The sequence below is a fragment of the Aegilops tauschii genome, chromosome 1, assembly GCF_002575655.3.
Source record: "Aegilops tauschii subsp. strangulata cultivar AL8/78 chromosome 1, Aet v6.0, whole genome shotgun sequence".
Taxonomy (NCBI): Eukaryota; Viridiplantae; Streptophyta; class Magnoliopsida; order Poales; family Poaceae; genus Aegilops; species Aegilops tauschii.
In genome coordinates this window covers 419,403,592-419,423,047 of record NC_053035.3, presented here as the reverse complement: position 1 = coordinate 419,423,047, position 19,456 = coordinate 419,403,592, and the positions used below count along the sequence as shown (strand labels likewise).

Sequence of the window (19,456 nt, the reverse complement as noted above, 5' to 3'; positions counted from 1 at the left end):
ACGATGCGGCGGGGGGAGGTGAGCGGGTTAGATGTGGCGACTGGCGAGTGAGTGGAGAGGAGAGGGGAGGGACTGATGCGGCAAGAGCGGGCGGAGGAGCGCGGCCGCCAGCTCGTGGACGCGCGCGGCGATGCGGCGGCGGAGGGGAAAGGGGGAGTTGAAGTGAGTGGAGTAAGGAGTGAATGGGATAAGGTTTGCGGCGGGGTAGGTGGCCACGAGTTATGTGGGAGGCGGGGGAGGTGGGCCGTCGCGCGGGGGAGGTGTGCCGTCGCGTGGGGAGGTGGGCCGTCGCATGTGATGCACTTGTGCTGGGCCTGGCCCAGCCTTTTCTGGCCCTGTGTAATACTATGGATCAAAACAAAACTGTGCATATAGATATAAAAACTATACATACCTCACAAAATCAATAAAAGTGTATAATAATATACATGGTTCATAAAAATATACATTTTTTATACTTATTAAATAAACCAAGGGCATCACAACAAAAATAAATGGGGGGCAAATAATAGAAAACACAAATATACTTGGTTGAAGAAGGTTTGTTTGCATGTTTTATTTTCTTTTGTTGGACAGATTTCCATAGCCTACATACATAATTTAAATAATTTTCAGATGACTACTTACTTATATAAGAACATTATAGTTAGTTGTTTTTCCCGAATTTTCATGGGGTAGGACATTTATTTAAGCAACATATATTTCTAATAATATCAATTAGGTTTCTTTTTTGCATAAAAAAAGTTGTGTTATTTTCACTTTTATTTTTATTATATATTATATATAATTATATGATGCAGTAGGAAATATCATTTATATTTCATCATATATATTTCATCATGGTATAGTTGTTATTAATGCTGCCATGAATTTTTTTTAATTATTTTTATACCTCACAAAATAACATATATATTTACAGTATACATACCTCACAAAATATACAAATATGTATATATATATATATATATATATTAAACATGGTTCATAAAAATAAATATTAAAAAAATAGTAGAAAAAACAAATATACTTGGTTAATGTTGGTTTGTTTGTTTTATTTTTGACAATTTTCCATAGCCTATACAATTAATTTAAAATAATTTAAGCAATTTCAGACCCCTACTTACTTATATATGAACATTATAGTATGTTGTTTTCCCCCAAATGTTGTGTTAGTAAAATGATTTAAGCAGCATATTTTTCTAATAAAACCAAATGCTTTTTTTAGCAGAGAAAACATTTGTGTTAGTTTCACATTTAGTTTTATTATATATTTTATATAATTTTATGATGCTATAAAAACTATTAATTATATTTCAGCATAGATATAAATTGATGGGTTCCGACATACGCACTGATGCAACGATGACAAACCACGTTGAAACACCACGAGAAGAGGTGCGTATAGCTAACCTTCCTATGTATGTATCTTATAGATGATAATACGGAAGGTCTATTTTTATATTTTTGTTTTTTCAGAATACAGGAGACATGGTATGGACTTTGGAGATGCACGGAAAGAATACATTGAGGGTTCAGATGCGATGTCGCTGAAAGGGGACGAAAATTCACAACATAAAAATGTCGAAGAGATTATATCTCATAACAAACCAAAAAAGATGCTAATTTACATGTTATCCCACAAGGTATTTTTTTAATATTATTATCAATCTTATTTTTGTGATATTGCCTTTTGTATTCAACTAATTTTGCTCATTTTGGTTGCTAAGTTGGCTCAATTTTTTATGAATTCGACAGACTATGTTTGTACCCCTAGAGATATTATAGTCATCGAATCAATCAAGTCTGCCCCCAAGAATACCCAGTTCGTGGACATTGGAGATGCCTTGTTATCAACCAACGATTTGGAATGCCTTATGAAAGATGATATGTTCTTACATGACGGTGTAAGACCAAATGCACAAACTTTGTAATTAATAATTTGAAAAAAATATATAATATCATAAATTGTAAATGTTGATTACAGGTGATAAATGCTTACATATATTGCATGCTTGCTCACGACCATCTAAAAGTCGGGGCGGGTGAAAAGGTAGAAATTGTTAGCACGTTTGTATCTGGCCAGATAAAAGAAGACGGGGAAAGAGACATAGACCCATCAAAATATCACCGCATCGTGCATCATGTTAATACTTATCTACAGCAAGATATGGTTAGTTTTTGTCTCGTTAGCCATGCATATAATTATGGATTGTTTTTATTTAATTCATATTATTAATGATTTATTAATATTTATATCTAATTGCGACCGTGACTTGTATGATATTTACACCAGTTATTCATTCCGATTAACATGCCGGGCTACCATTGGTATCTAGCAGCCGCCAATGCCAAAAAACGTGAGATTCAAGTATTGGACTCACTTGGTTCTCGGGTAAAACGCAATGACATTGCTACTACGGTAACTATATATTTTTTTACTCATCTTAATATATGTTTTGTTTGCCTTGATCCCTAATATTTCTCATATATAAAATAGTTACTAGGACTCGAGAAGCGTCTAAAACTTGTAGAGCATAGTCCGGATTTTATCAGAGGTCATAAGTGGCCCGATCTGAATGTTACAAAATGGACGGTTGTAGAGCCGTTTCATGAGGCAATACAAACTGATGGGTAAGCACTTGTTACAATGGTTTGTTTATTTGATTTATCTGTGTGGTGTTGTAAAGGATTATTTTATAATATTATAGCGTATCATGTGGACTGTTTATGCTAAATTATATGGAATACTGGACATCACATGGACTGTCAGACACGTTCACCCAGGTATTTCATTTTTATACATTATCTCGTTATTTTATCTCAAAATATTATATAAATTGTTTTATATATTTTTTGTAGGAGGATATGAAACATTTTCGACAAAAATTAGCTGTCATTTTGCTCGATTCAGAGCTGAATAAGCTAAAAGGAGATCCCATATACCATCAACCTAACTACGAAGAAACTTTAGCTAATTCTGATCTCAAGATCCTGGAGAATTCATCTGACGTAGTCAAAGACAAACGTCCTGCCCCAATCACTATCATACCCACGAACCAAAGTGAATTACTTGCCGGCCTCTGCAACTACATCATGTCTATCGATGATGTCGGGTGTTTGGAGTAAGTATCATGTATCAATATTTAATGTGCGGATTTATATTATTGTTCTTCTTATCATCCAATTTATAGGAAGGTATGGGTCCGGAGCTCGACACCCGATCCAATGGGCTTAAGTCTTAAGAAACTTCAGTGCATACTTAACATGGAGCAGACCATGGACAATGACTGCTTCAACATAGCCGTGCGTATGCTGGCATGTGACGAGGGAGTATTGTTCACAGACCCTCCTGTGCAATACATGGATCTATGATTTTGTGTAAGTTATCTTAACTCTTCATTCTATGTGTCATTAGTATCAACATGTTGAAACAATATTTCTTTTTTTACTTAGTCCATACTGCTAGAGTCAACATGAGGTCAGAAGTTTTGTGAGAAGGAAACTATCCAGATGTTGCCAACATTATTTGATAGCTTGCCTGAAATGGACAACGACATCTCATCGTGCAACAAGGTAGGTAAAGTATTTTGTCGATTGTTATCATGGTTTATTGTTGTTTCTAATAGCTCCACTTGTAGATTTATCTTTCCTATGCATCCATCGGCCGATACATCTTGTACGTTATCGACAAAGAGGCACGTCGTCTGTATATTATGGATCCTATTCAAACATCACAATCGTTGGAGGAGAAAAATTTGAGGCATGCACTGAAATTGAAAAGTTTTGCAAGGGATTTCAAAGAAGCACTCGAAATAAAGCTGCCTGGTTAGAATTATGATCTATCTAAATGGCAACGTTTATTTCCGTCCGGTGTCCCAACGAGTATAGATGGGTAATGATTTCGTAACAAAAAAAATTACTTTTGTTATCACTATATTCTTTACATTGTTAATTTAAAGTTTTGCAGGAATTTGTCTGGCTATTTTGTTTTTTATTTTATGCTCTGGTGGAACGGTGAAGATTTGGTCAAGCCGATTTGCGCGGTGAGTATTGTCCGTTACATGTTTTAAGACCTTTGGCGTGAAATTTTCATACTAACTACATGTATGCGTTTGTGCAGGACGGGTATGAATTGAGGAAGCAGTTTTTATTATACTTGCTAAACCATCGTGGGAATGAAGCTAAAGGAAACTTACCGGATATTGTGAAAGAATTTCTTAAGCGCATCATCTAGATATTAATAGTTTTGTAATAGATGTTTAGTTGGAACATCGCTCAGTTTGTTACATGGACATGTCGTTAATTTTTCTTTATGTTATCAATTTACATTACAAAAATGGAGTTCAGTTATCAAATAATTATGTTTCTGTTATATTGTTTGTACGTGTAGAATTTAACATGTAACTCTTGCAAACTTTTTCAAGAGCCCGTGGGAACGCACGGGCACTCTACTAGTATTTTTAAGAGCCTAGTCACTGTTCCTCCTCCCCGACCTCATTCCATTCCCCACTTTTCTTCTCCACCCCGATCTAAACATGGCGATCCAAAACTCTCCCTCGTACATCCAGCAGCGCCATGTGTGCCTCTTCTTCTTCCTCCCAATCCTTGACCCCGGTGCTACAGGAGCAGGCACCGCGACCTCTTATCAGGTGCGTCGCTACTGCAACAATGGCGTCGTCCAGTGGTGGTCTCCGTGACCAAGAGGAACCCCGGGAAGCACTTCTACAAGTGCGAGCATCAATGGATGAGTAAATCTCGTTTTCCTCCTCTCATGCTGCATCCCATCTCGTTCAATCCTTCTTCATGTTTTCTGTTTTATCTAACGCAAGCTTCATTTCTATTTAATCCCCAATCTAGACTGGGAAGTGCGCTTTCTGGAAATGGGAGGCCGTGCACCTCGAGGTTCTTCGTGCAAAGAGGCCTAGGCTGTCCATCCTCCCTGGAATTGAGACCAATCGCAGTCAAGCAACATTAAAGTGGATCCTCGTCGTCGGCATCCTGAATCTTGCCGCAGTTCTCCACCTTTGTCTGAAGAACTACTGAAGGGCGGGAGCAGTAGCTGTCAGTACCCATTCGTAGCGTTAAATACCAGTTTAATTAGTAGCTAATTAACTACCCAGGAAGTATGATCGCTGATGTAAGCTTCTTTTCTACGTTTCACTTGTTCACTGAACCTATGTTGTCTGTAGTTAGCTGTTATGTACTACCTTTCGCAATGTATTGTCAGTTTTAGGATCAGCCTCGCCACAATTAGACGGATCCTCTTCATCGGCATCCTGAGCCTAGGAGGGGTTCTCCATCTCTGTCTCAAAAACTACTGATGCACTGTCGTCCACTGCTGAAGCAGCCTTTAATTATTAGTTAATTAATCAACGAGGAATGATCATGATCTTATCCATTAGCATGTTCCAAATAACCTATGTACTTGACTTCTTGCATGAGGTGTGCCTAACAGCTTTCATAGTCAGTGTTAGTCAGGTGGCAATGTTATCTTTGTTTAACTAATTATCAGCCAACTGTGGTTAATATTATTAATGATATGCGATCTGTGTGATACGTTAGTTTCAGTTCTTTTAAACGCGTGATTTATCAGTTTTCTTTCCCTGAAAGTGTGCAAAGATTTATGTTATTACAACTGTGTGATATATGAGCCAACTTTTTTTTGTGATGTGTGATATGTGAGCTAACTCAGAAATAATCCTCTCGCGTCACAGACTATTCCATGCTTCTCAAGATCTATAACGCCAGGGTCACTTGCTCATTCAATGACAAGAATTTATCACCATGGAACCTGGTTCTCAAAAATCACTTCCATGGTTCACAGCAGGCTTCCTGTTCTTGTATGTCAGAAAAGTACATCTATCAATTAAAGATGGACCCACGCAGCTGGTATTACGCTGCTGTATTCTGAGCGTATCTATCACTGATTAATGATTTCAACATTTAATGCCAAGATCTGTTGAGAATAACGTAAGGTGTGGATATCAGTGGATGGAGCACCTATGTGCTACAAATCCTCGTCCCTATGTAGAGACGCTATATTCATCTCTAAATATACACTAGCTTTTTGTAACTACATAATATTTAACTCTAAAAATTATTTGAGTTATTTTGAATTTGTATTTCACCATTTCAAATCAAGTTACTTCATTAGAACACATGCTTGTGCAGAATGATCAACAAATATTGTTATATAAAGGTATCCACTCATATCACGAGTCACATTCATAGGCAACAAATATTATATAAAGGGATCATCCCATATCAGCAATTGTATTCAGAAGCATCTCATTTGCATAATTTCAATAAGGATCAAACACCTTGAGTTCAGAACCGAATCAAAATAGATATTCATATGAAAGATGCAAATAATTAAGAGATGATGGTACAACCAGAACAAAGTTTTCCTATGAAGCTAAATCCTTTAAAAGGTACAATATTTGTCCATTTAAAAAGTATTTCTTCTGTAGTTGCTCTTCGCTCCTACAATGCAATCCTTCTCTAATTAATCTTGAGCTACCCTGAAAATGGAAGTTAACAGAGAAAAAAATTAGAATGTAAGCTTTAAGAGTAGTGTGTGAAGAAATGTACGCTGATGAAATTGTAAGAGATGTACCAGTGTTTGGTGTCTTTTTGGAGGCTGTGTAGGAGTGGTTGGGATTGTTTTTTTTAACTTAAAAACACAATAATTCTTCATAAATAATAAACCTTAAGTATGCACATTGGAGCATAATCGATGATTGTATGGAAGTGTACTTACATGTGATCGAGGCCATGCAATAACATGACTAATAACATCCCAAACTGTTTGGAATTTGTCATACGGTCTAACCAGTGTCTCATCTCCAAGTCTTGAAACATCGAAAACAAAAACTGCTACATATTGCTCTCGAAGCATGTTTCCTCCAACCACATATGTTTTATCTCTACTCTCTGAAGTTCCTTCGGCCACAGATTTATTTTTGCTTCTCAGGTTCAACAAAAACAACAAGACCTTCATTTTATCCTATGTTTTCAAGAAATGAAACATTCATTGCCACAAACCATGGAAGATTTCACTCTATGCAAAAATGGACGATTACACATGAAATTAGACCAACTAACTATTCTAACCATTCATCATTCTATGACGCAAATTAGTTGTACACTTGATTCAGGACCACCTTGCTTGGCCACATAGCTATTTTTAGCATGACCATTCTATGATTCAGTACCATCATGCGCTTTCTAGTTGTGGTTCAGTTTAGTTTAAACTTATAAAAAACATAGACATTGTTTGAGAACAAAGTAGAAATTTATGCACGAGCGCGGACACAAACACACACCCCTTAGCAACTATGTGTTCATCTGGTGAAGATAAGCTGGTGCAACCCTCTTTAGCTCTCGCGCAATTGCTACGATGCAATTCCTCGTTAGTGAACTGCTTGTCCGATAAAGTTGATTCTACACAGCCTTGATTGACCCTATCAATTTTTCAATGTGTGCTTTCTACAGTTGAGGTTCAGTTTGGTTGTAAGTAAACATATACAAACCATAGACATTGTGTGAAAACAAAGTAGAAATTTTTGCACAACAGACACACCTTAGCAACCATGTATTCATGTGGTATAGGAAAAATGGTGTAATCCTCTTCAGTTGATTTTGCACAACCTTGATTGGCCCTATACAACTTTTTAATGTGTGCTTTCTACAGTTGAGGTTTACATAAACATACACAAAACATATAGGCTATGTTTGATAACGAAACAAAAATTTATGCACACCCGCACCTTAGCAACCATGTGTGGTAAAGATAAACCATTGCAATCCTCCTTGGTTCTTGCAGAAAAGCTACGATGCAATTCCTGGGTAGTGATCTACTTGTACGGTAAAGTTGACTCTGCACTTCATTGACTGGCCCTATAAGATTTCTCAATGTATGCTTTCTACAATTGAGGTTTAGTTCGGTTATAAGTAAACTTATGCAAAACATATGCATTTTCTAATAATGAAGCAGCAATTTTATGCACACACACACCTTAGAAACCATTTTTTCATGTGGTAATGATAAACCGGTGTAACACTCTTTGGATCTCACACAATTGCTATGATGTAGTTCCTGCAACTTATGACGAATAGTTCTTTTTAAGTATGAGAATAAACCAGAATATTTATTAGCGAAGAAACTATTATATCACCTGCATAGCACTCAATGGAGCATGCATATTGCCAGGTGATCTTTCAACTATGTTATGTGATTCATTTGGGAGGTCATTGCTAACAACTCTCTCGTTGAGATCAACCTGAAACAAGAACATGACAATAGTATATTAATACTCATACTTTTATCATTGCAGAAAGAAATTTGGTTTAAATACCAACTTCATAACTTCCCGCAGTTACAAATCAATTTCTCCAATCCTCTCTCGAGGAATTTTTGCTTCAAGTATGAACCCATCATAGCAAACTCGACCGTCATATTTTCTGCATTATCTCCTAGTGCCCATGGTGCAAATTGAACATTTCCTTCTTTCTCAGAATGTTGTACAAAAGACAACCCCTCAGAAACTTTTATTCCGCTCCAATACTTATAAACATAATACCCTCGAAGTTCTTTCGCCTCTTCGCCATGCATACTTGTAAATACTTCTCTATAATCATTGAATGATTCCATCTGTGCCCCCAATTCCTTAGTTGTGCTCAGTTTTCCCCACATGGGGAAAAGTGAGGGATTTTGAGCAATTTTTCGGGGGCAAAAGTGAGGAAAATGTGAAAGCAGAAAACCCGACGCATGGGGAAAAGTGAGGAAAAAGTTAGCAAATGGGGAAAACTGAGCACAACTAAGGAACCGGGGGCATAGAATTAATAATCCCTAAATACAAACAACTCATTACACTAAGTTTAAATTAAAGCCTTTACTTTAATCACAAGTAGAAGTATACCATCGCTATGTTTGTGTTCGCAATTTTGTATTTACCGTCCTTCTTATGAGCTTCATCCCTTAGTTCAACCTTGCTAACCTTTCGATTGCTCTTGATTTCCTGTACAAAGTAAATTAGAATGTTTGTTAATGTTTCTGTTAGAACATATTCAGTTTTCTTCACTAACAAAACTTTTCTCAACCATCTTTACAAATAGAAAGTTTCACCATCCCTTTTCTGAGCCTAGCATGGCTTTTTTTCTCCTGGTTGTTTGTGGATTCTTCTGCTTCTTTGCATACTCGGTGTTCTTTTTGCATAATTTCTGGTAGAAAAACACATCCAGTCAATAATAATGTCACCAAACTAGTTATGTACACCAGATTAAGTATGAGAATAGAACACATAACCATGCGTCAATCCTGGCACCAAAACCCAACAAGAGTATCCTAGTGATGTTCATTAATACCTGCTATAATATCAGCCAAAGCCTCTTATCATGCTTGAAATATTTATTCTTCAACTGAGACTTATACGGTCTATATTTTTGTTAATAGTCAATAGGATCCAGTCTCGTGTAAGTTGTCTCATCTCATTGGGGTAGATAAATTTCTCCTTCAAAAATTAAAATTGGCAGTCAGCAATGTCAAATTAACAATCCTTGAACAGTGCATGAATTAAACAGGATAGAGAACAATGAATCGGCGTGTTTTGCAGTAAAGAATGTTCAATGCAAAACTCTAGAGGGACGGCTTCTTTTATTTAGCTGATGAAGCATACGGGTATATACAATAACAAATCTTCCTTTTATGTTAGTTGGGAATTGTAAAAATATAACTTGTGCGAGCTTCAAATGGGCAAAAGATTGAAAAAAGCTTTTGGGTTATCAAAAATGGTTTTACATGTACAGCTAAGTATACTGTTTTGGTTTAACAAAAATGTGTTCGTGTATTTTTTTTTATCAATTTTGTTCTTCTTGTAAAATAACGGAGTACGTTGCAGCTGTATGACCAAACACTGTCATGTTTTAAACTCGAGCGTAAATGTAATCTGAGGTTATTTGGCCAGTCTATCTAACACCAATTGTACAACTGTTGAGTTTTGCCATATAAAATTAGATTGTACCAAACAGTTGCTCACATATTTTCAAGAAAATATGTTAGAATTGAATCCTAAGCAAGCAAACAATTCACCAAACAGTTAGAGTGCATTGCCTATAGAAAGGAAGTAAGGAGACCAACGAGAAGAGGATCGAGACTTGAGATGCATAAATAGAGGAGGCCACTTTGGTTGATTTGATGATAAAACTGCAGGGGCTATGGAAATCAAGGATCACCTGCTTGGCGTGGTGGAGGCTGAAGATGCTGGACGGAGACGAGAGCTGCTTACGGGGCGATCGATGTACCGACGGAACGCACGGCGGAACTTTGGGTGAAGGATGAGACCGGCATGGACGGTGAGCACGACATCCAGAGGAGCACGGATTCGTGACGGTAACCACGACGGCGTTGACGGGGATCCAACTAGCGAGCTTGCCGATGGAGGAAAACTGGAGCCGGTTCCGGGCGGAGCAAGGGGCGGAGGCACCCCTTGAGGGTGAGGCTTCCACTGCGCAGGGTGCGGGAATGGGCGGTGTGCGCGGTGGTGATGCCGGCGTAGATTGGAGTCGGGCGGTTGGATGAATGGGGAGGTGGGGGAAATGGTGGCGAGGAAAGTTATCCGGCGACACATACGGAGATAAAAAATTGATTAAGTGCAAATAATCTGGGAACGTCAGATTTGGTTAAGTGCAAATAGTTTTATTGCATGAAAAGTGCAAATACTTTGGGAGCGCCAAGTAACCACATATATGGATAAATAATTTTTTAGGTGTATTTTTATTGGATAAATCTATTTTTTTTAACACAGCACAGATGCAAGTGCTCATACATACATGCATACACCCACCCCTATGAATGCACACACGCACACCCTACCCCTATGAGCACCTCCGAAAGACTGAGCTGACATATCATCTTGAGATTTACGAAGTCACTGTAGGCGCATCGTCGTCGACGGGAGCGTCTCCTCCCACTGAAAGCGCATCGCCGAAAATCCTGAAATAAATCCAGGAATAATGCGAGCACCAGGACTTGAACCCTGGGGGGCCGGGGATACCACTGTCCCTCTAACCATCCAACCACAGGTTAGTTCGCATCGGATAAATCCATATTCTTTGTTCTTTTTCCCAGAAGGAACAAACTTTATAGGGTAATATACGTATGAAGAAATATCCACATAGTTTTAATAAGAAACTATAAAGCCAGTGGTAGATCGAAGGGGCGGAGTGTGACTCAAAAAACAAGGATGTCACTATAATCCATGGACGCGTCCGCAGACACACATATGGGAGCCGGGCATCCTCTAGTACCTGAAACGCCTGCGCGCATTTCAAACATAAATTGAACCAAACGGAGAAATTTTATGCAAACCAAACAAGTTTCATGCAAACTTGTTAAAAGTATGATACATTTACATAAACCGGACGAGGACAAACACTGAGTCCTCCTTGTCGATCTTGATTGTTAAGATTTTGTATTTGTATTAGTTTGTGGTTTCTGGTATATGCCATGTAAACCTTGTATTTGTACATCATTTCATCTTATAAATATATAGGTACGTGCCATCCTTCACAGCCGGTATGCTCGCCGCCGCATGCCTTCTTCACCAATGGGGGAGGGGGGTTTTCTCCACCGCCCTAATCGGCAGGACTCCCCGACTGCCCTTGCCCTCGGTGACGTCGCCGAATCAGTGGTGGTCGATGCTCCTTTTGCGGTTAATCGTGTATGTCAGTACCTCCACCCACCTCGTGATTCGCATGTCCTAAGATGCGAGAGACAAAGGCAGGCAACAAGAAGGCAATCGCTGGCCGGTAAGTAGATGGACGGCTCTTCGGCAGGAGGTAGTGGAATATCCAAACCTCAGAAGACCATTTATTTGATGCCGCTCCTAGCACTACCTGGGAGGGTGCTTGGCCGGGTCCTAAAAAACATGAAGAGTGGGTCCCACACACTCTAGCAAGGGAGCAAGCCGACGACACGAAAGATGGCTCCATATTGAGTGTAAACAAATGTATGAGAATTCTGAAAGTTTCCTAGTTCCCAAAACTAGCTAAATATGAGGCAAAAGACCATTTTGAAAAACAAAAAAATATTTTTCAAAAAAATTGGTAACATTTCGAAGAAAAGGAACTACTCTTTCCTCTAAAATCGCAGGACGGGACTTTCAACAAACGAAGAAGTGAATCGAAGCCTTCCTTTTCGGCTAGGAGATGTCACGGATGGCTCTAAGAATTCTTCTATCTAGAGTAAGGAAACCGAAGGAATCATCATACACCTAGAAGGATTCCTTTTAATTACTCCCTCTGTTTCTAAATATTTGTCTTTCTAAAGATTTCAACAAGTGACTACATACGGAGCAAACTGAGTGAATCTACACTCTAAAATATGTCTATATACATCCGTATGTGGTAGTTTATTTGAAGTCTCTAAAAAATAAATATTTAGGAACGAAGGGAGTAGTTCACACCAAAGAACAATGTTCAACATATTTAAATTGGTGAGAAACAGCATAAGGGGGCCATGTGGCACTATTTAAACGAAATATCCATAGGCATTAATACCACAAGGTGGGAATCCTTTTTTCATTGCAAGATGATGGTGCGCGCGGGCTGTGGTGGAAGAGGTCGAACGGCTGGAACGCATGCGTCATATAGGGAGTCCCAAGGTTGGGCCGGCCCACTGGGGCGAGCGAGCTGCATGTTTTCTTTAGCGCGCGAAAGAAAAAATCAGAAACACGCAATGCGCTAGGAAGTAGTCGAATCACAACCACATAATAGAGTGCACACTGTTAGCCGCTAGAACTAAACGTTGTTGTTGATTTGCTGAAGCGCAATATATGTAAAGAACAGACCACATTATCGAGATTTGAAAAGACATTTATGAAAAATGTGAACTTATTTTTTAAGAAAGTGAATTATATTTTGAAATGCGGACATTTTCAAATTTTGACAAAAATAAAAATTCGAATATTTTCTTACTATATAGAACATTTTTAAATCTGTGAAGTAATTTTCGAAATGGGAGTGTTTTTTGAAATCTTGAACAAATTTTAAAACACAAACATTTTCAAATTTGTGAAAAAAAAAACTCAAATATCTCAAACAGTTTTTAATCTGTGAAGAATTTTTGCAAATGGGAATGTTTCTTGAAATTTTGAACAAAATTTGAAAAGACGAATATTTTTTCAAAAAAGTGAACAAAACTTGAAAAGCGAACATTTCTTTTGGGTCTGTGAACATCAATTGGTCGTCGGATTGCACCACATACTTGTTGGGCCAACTAAATGGGCCGTAGCAAGGCTTTCGTCTGGGAGTGCAGGTTCAGGCCCAGCTTGTTGGGCGCATTAGGAGCTGACACGGATCCCCCTCAAAAAAAAAAAAACTGACACAGAGGAGTCGCAACGGATTAAGTTGGTATGTCAGTTAACTCTACATTAATCTACTAGGTCGCTTGTTCAAATCGTGTGTCTTGCATTTTTTTTTTGGGTTGAGTTATTCTCACATTGGTCGCTGGTGTGGCAGGCCCAACCATGCGCCAAATTTTTTACACATACGATTTTAGCGGCTTCTGGCCATGAAGCAAAATAATCTTATACAGTGAACGGACCGAAATTTTGAAGAAATGCACCTTACTTTATTAAAAATAATATTATTAATAATTTAAAATTAAAGTATAGAAGTGTCATTGTGACCGGATGGTTGGCGCTCGCACATGGGACGAGCTTATGTTGCAATAGGTTCGAACTGGGGTTTTTTTTTTCTGCACAACCTTTTTCCGTTTTGATTTCTACTTCAATTCCTACGGTCCGTCTTATATACCTAATTGTGCTTGTTAAATGCCAAACGTCAGCTAGTCTAGTGGCTATCTACGTAAGCCAAAACGCAGAACGACGTGGTTCGACACCCCCCCCCCCCCCCCCCCCCCCCCCCCGCATTTTTCATTTTATTTCATGATTTTCTACGTAAATAAATAAAATGCAACTGAAGAAAAAATAGTGCATTCTGAAGAAAAAAATAGTGCACGCACCGCCATGTTGGCGCGACACGCATGCACGGGATACAACTTGATACGATAGAAAGCACAATGTATGAACAGAAGGACAAGTTAGACTATCAGAAACACGTATTTTCCAAGTTTATGCACCAAACTGACCGTCACGCGCAAATTCTAAGACTCCACATGTATTTACCTCTTTTCTTTAGTCTAAGAAAAGAATAGAGTGGCACATTAAAACGTCTCACAAATCGGCTCGAAGAATAGAGTCGCACATTAAAACGTCTAACGAATCGTCTCTAAGAATAGAGTCGCATTATAAAACGTCTCACAAATCGTCTCTAAGTTAATTAAAATTAAATACTTATTATTTGAAGGCTAATTACAATGAAAAATTTGTGGCGCTCTGAAAACGTCTTAAGAAGCGTCTTTATGTCGATAGTGTTCATGGACGTAGAGACGAATAAAAAAGTGACAGAGAGAAAGCGACCATATGTGTTGTTTTTGTCGACTAAACTTCTCCCACAAGCAAAACAAGACCACACCTTAGTACTTTTTAGGTGTTAATCACATGGCGATGTGAACTAGATTATTGACTCTAGTAAATTCTTTGGGTGTTGGTCACATAGTGATGTGAACTATTGGTGTTAACTCACATGGCGATGTGAACTAGATTATTGACTCTAGTGCAAGTGGGAGACTGAAGAAAATATGCCCTAGAGGCAATAATAAAGTTATTATTTATATTTCCTTATATCATGATAAATGTTTATTATTCATGCTAGAATTGTATTAACTGGAAACTTGATACATGTGTGGATATATAGACAAAACACAGTGTCCCTAGTATGCCTCTACTTGACTTAGCTCGTTAATCAAAGATGGTCAAGTTTCCTAACCATAGACATGTGTTGTCATTTGATGAACGGGATCACATCATTAGAGAATGATGTGATGGATAAGACCCATCCGTTAGCTTAGCATAATGATTGATAAATTTTATTGCTATTGCTTTCTTCATGACTTATACATGTTCCTCTGACTATGAGATTATGCAACTCCCGAATACCGGAGGAACACCTTGTTGTGTGCTATCAAACGTCACAACGTAACTGGGTGACTATAAAGGTGCTCTACAGGTGTCTCCGAAGGTGTTTGTTGGGTTGGCATAGATCGAGATTAGGATTTGTCACTCTGTGTATCGGAGAGGTATCTCTGGGCCCTCTCGGTAATGCACATCACTATAAGACTTGGAAGTAATGTGACTAATGAGTTAGTTGCAGGATGATGCATTACGGAACGAGTAAAGAGACTTGCCAGTAACGAGATTGAACTAGGTATGATGATACTGATGATCGAATCCCGGGCAAGTAACATACCGACGACAAAGGGAACAACGTATGTTGTTATGCGGTTTGACCGATAAAGATTTTCGTAGAATATGTGGGAGCCAATATGCGCATCCACGTTCCGCTATTGGTTGTTGACCGGAGAGGTGTCTCGGTCATGTCTACATAGTTCTCGAACCCGTAGGGCCCGCACGCTTAACGTTCGATGACAATTTTATATTGTATGGGTTATGTGATTTGATGACCGAATGTTGTTCGGAGTCCCGGATGAGATCACGGACATGACGAGGAGCCTCGAAATGGTCGAGAGGTAAAGATTCATATATAGGACGATAGTATTTGGACACCGGAAGTGTTTCGGGGGTACCGGGTACGTATCGGGTCACCGGATAGGGGTTCCGGGCACCCCGGCCAAGATATGGGCCTTATTGGGCATAGGGCGAGACAGACCAGCCCCTAATGGGCTGGTGCGCCCCATACATGGCAGAATAGGGGGGGGAGAAAGGAAAGGGAGAGGAGAGAAAGGAAGGGGGCAATTCAGCCTCCCCTTTCATCCCCCCCCCCCCCCCCCGCCCCCCTCCTCTTTCCTTCTCCCTCCGGAAAACATGGAAAGGAGGGAGGCCGAGTAGGATTCCTCCTACTTGGGGCGCGCCTCCTGCTGCTCCCTCCCCCTCCCACCTATACATATATATGGGGGGGGCACAACTAGAACACACACCAAGTCTTCCCTTAGCCGTGTGCGGTGCCCCCCTCCACAGTTACACACCTCGGCCATATCGTCATAGTGGTTAGGCGAAGCCCTGCACCGGTAACTTCATCATCACCGTAGCCATGTCGTCGTGCTGACAGAACTCTCCCTCGTCCTCAACTGGATCAAGAGCTCGAGGGACGTCGTCGTGTTGAACGTGTGCTGGACACGGAGGTGCCATACGTTCGGTACTTGGATCGGTTGGATCGTGAAGACGTTCGACTACATCAACCGCATTACTAAACGCTTGCGCTTTCGGTCTACGAGGGTACGTGGACTTTTTTTCCAGCTCGTTGCTATGCATCTCCTAGATGTATCTTGCGTGATCGTAGTTAAAATATTTGAAATACTGCGTTCCCCAACAATGGCTCCTTCATGGTCGAGGATGGCATTCATAGTACTCGCATAGCGGTTGGTTACCCGTTTGCAACGATTTCTGGCAACAGTACCTTGCTCATCTCATTTCCGCATGTGCTTGATTCCTTCTTGTATGTTCCATCGTTTCTTGCTCAAGTTTTGAGTCCTGATTTGTTCCTCCCAGAAAATATTGGTCCTCTTCGGTCATGAACGAGGACTGAACTGCCTTCACGGTGCAAAAAATAATTGGTTTTGCTTTTATCGATTAGCCGATAAGGCATCTCATATATAAAGGAACCAAAATTATTTATTACTTGAAGAATCAAAACGGCCAGTTCGGTTAGACCGAACGCCCAGTCTAACCAAAATCCTATGCAATGACCATAAAAATCCCATGCGATGACCAAAGGGACCCACCAAGGTGATGGCCATGTCAAAATCATGGGGCAAAATCTCAAATTGTACACCTTGATTGGTTGTGGCAACTTCAACCTCTAGGGAGATTAGTGAGTTAAAGAAATTTTTGGTTGTCATCGTCATCAAATCTTATTGCTTCGTTGTGATCAGTGTAATCCACTACTCTATTTCCAAACTGGCTCTCCAAGGGGTTATGATGACCCACAAGTATAGGAGATCTATCGTAGTCCTTTCGATAAGTAAGAGTGTCGAACCCAACGAGGAGCAGAAGGAAATGATAAGCGGTTTTCAGCAAGGTATTCTCTGCAAGCACTGAAATTATCGGTAACAAATAGTGTTGTGATAAGGTAATTTGTAACGGGTAACAAGTAACGAGTGTAAATAATGTGCAGCAAGATGGCTCAATCCTTTTTGTAGCAAAGGACAAGCCTGGAGAAACTCTTATATAGAGAAAAGCGCTCCCGAGCACACATGGGAATTATCGTCAAGCTAGTTTTCATCACGTTCATATGATTCACGTTCGTTACTTTGATAATTTGGTATGTGGTTGGACCGGTGCTTGGGTGCTGTCCTTTCTTGGACAAGCATCCCACTTATGATTAACCCCTATTGCAAGCATCCGCAACTACAAAAGAAGTATTAAGGTAAACCTAACCATATAAAGTTCGTGACAACCCACGATCCGACGTCCCGGATTCGTGGCGCGTTTGTTACGGGCTCTCTGTTTCTGACCGGCAAAAATTAAGCGCATAGGTGTGTAAGCTTGGCTCCAATAGCATGTGAAATAGAATCCTTTATAACAAGGTCCAACTCCTCCTCCACTAGTGCGCTGGGACTAAACTTCCCACCACATCCCTTGTCACGGCACCTACATCGGCCCTTAGAGATTTTTTCTGAAATTGTTAGATGGGCCCAAGGCCCACCCTGTATTTCAACGGGTGCATCGCGGACAGGTTAGGGGAAGGAGCGGCCGCAGCGCCTCCCTCGGCTTGAAGAAGGCCAACATCGGCGGTCGGAGTTGAGAGCTTGCTGGTCGGAGATGGGACGAGCAGTGGGAGAATCGGTAGATGGAGAAATGAGAAGGGCCGTCGGGGGGGGGGGGGGGGGGGGGGGGGGATCAGAGAGGAGTGACTTGTTGACGACGCTACCGTAAGAATATCCGGTCAGATGTTTGCGCAAGGGGCGGTGTAGAGCGAACACGTTCCAAATGCTGGCGAGGACAATCATCGCACGCGAAGATCAGTGCATCTCATCCAACGGTCTAGACCACGTTCACTCTGAACTGTTATACAGCCGACATCGGATTTGTATCATTTGGTTATCTTAAAACAGCGACGACGATCGGTAGATACATGTACGGCACGGTGCACAGTGCATATCCACACCCCCTCTTCACGTATGAGTAGAAGAGTTGATGAGATGTTGAGATGATGACGACGACGATGAGTTGCCGCATTTCCAAACCAGGAGGAGATTCATGTTTCTTTCTATATCTAGTCTGTACCGCTCTTAATGCACCGTATATCTACGATAAAACAGCCCATCTGCCTAATTTTCTTCTCGATGTTTATAACTGGCACATACACGTGCCTTATTCAGGGTGAAGAAGGAATGTATTTAGGGATATCCATTACATGCCAAGGCCCCACACGCGGCCGTATATGGCAGTTATAAACATCGAGAGAAAATCGAAGTCGATGGGCTGTTTCAGCGTAGATATACACACGCATCAAATATAGCCTAAATGAGAAAGAAAAAAGAAGAAACAAACATGCAGCCTTTACTGGTTTGGATACGTGACAACTCATCGGTTGTCACCATCTCATCATGTTATCAATTCTCCTAGCTCATCCGTGAAGCAGAGATGAGGATCGGATATGCACCCCCGTGATGAATTGGCACAGCCAAATTCTCATCTCAACTCTTCTCGTCGCCTATAAAACGGACGCCCCAGAGCTGTAGCGAGACAGACCACAGACCTCAAGTTCTCAACAGTCCTCCTCCAAATAACCAAACACTCTGAGAGAGGGCGCAAAGGTTTTAGGGTGGGTTGCAATGGGGCGGAAGAAGATCGTGATCCGGCGCATCGAGAACAAGGCTGCACGGGACATCTGCTTCTCCAAGCGCCGGCAGGGGCTGTTTCGCAAGGCGAACGAGCTGGCCGTCATGTGCGGCGCCGAGGTGGCCGCCGTCGTCTACTCCCGGGCCGGCAAGGCCTATTCCTTCGGCCACCCCTCCGCCGAGGACATCGTCGACCGCTTCCTCCGCCCCGCGGAGCAGGCCGGGGCGGCGGGGGCTGGCATGGGCGCCGCCGTCGACCCGGACCGGCTGGCAGAGCTGCAACAGAAGTACAACAAGCTGGGCGCGGATCTGGACGCGGTGGAGCAGCAGAAGGAGCGCTGGGGGGAGGCCATAGCGAAGGGTCGCGCGGAGGGGAGCCAGGCGGCGGCGTGGCTGGACGCAGTCGCAGACCAGCGCGACATGGGGGACGCGGACATGCTGGCCTGCATGGCTACGCTGAGGGAGGCGCAGGTCACCGTGGCGGCGCTCGTCAACCAGGTGCTCCAGAACGGTCGCCGTGACAAGGAGGCAGCC

At 41.1% G+C, this 19,456-nt stretch overlaps 1 long non-coding RNA gene across 1 annotated transcript; it reads left to right on the top strand.

Moving 5' to 3' along the window:
- The first annotated feature begins 4,371 nt into the window (after positions 1–4,371).
- On the top strand, positions 4,372–5,235 carry LOC120964203 (uncharacterized). The gene is made up of 2 exons (XR_005755843.3): positions 4,372–4,748; positions 4,858–5,235. It is a non-coding gene; the product is annotated as an uncharacterized lncRNA (long non-coding RNA).
- Positions 5,236–19,456: the final 14,221 nt, after the last annotated feature.